This window comes from Trachymyrmex septentrionalis, unplaced genomic scaffold (genome assembly GCF_001594115.1).
Source record: "Trachymyrmex septentrionalis isolate Tsep2-gDNA-1 unplaced genomic scaffold, Tsep1.0 scaffold103, whole genome shotgun sequence".
In the NCBI taxonomy this organism is placed as follows: domain Eukaryota; kingdom Metazoa; phylum Arthropoda; class Insecta; order Hymenoptera; family Formicidae; genus Trachymyrmex; species Trachymyrmex septentrionalis.
Genome location: NW_017304155.1, coordinates 714253 through 714783, shown reverse-complemented (window position 1 = coordinate 714783; position 531 = coordinate 714253).

Genomic DNA, 531 nt, shown 5'->3' with positions numbered 1-531 from the left:
TCGACGGATCGTGCTGCGTATTAGATGCTCTTTCGCTCGCGCACCGACGAATCCGCACTATCTCACTCGCGCCTATGGGTGCGTACGCTCTCGCGTTCATGCCACGTATTTAAATATGACACCTTATTACGTTTTATTTTAAAGATTGTTCCCCCCCCCACACACTCTTATTACCGCGTTGTTTTTTTGTTTTTTTGCGTAGGAGGAGAAAATCTTCGTATACCCCTGATTAGGCAATCCTCCCGAGGGAGGAGTTTGAACCTAATCCGGGAAAGACACCCATTACTGCGCGCGATGGGTGTGTTGGATTCAGACCTCTTCCGGTGGATGAAAATTTTCATCCAGCCGGGTCTGCCTATCAACTAAAAACTCCCCCTGTCACCGAACATAACATTACTGTTCACACATTTTTTGTATTTTTTAATCACTGGTGTTGTGTTTCACTCGACCGACGCCGCTCGCTCTCACTCACACTTACATATTCCTCGTTCAGTCCCACATCAGTCTGTAATATAAAAAAATTATTAATAT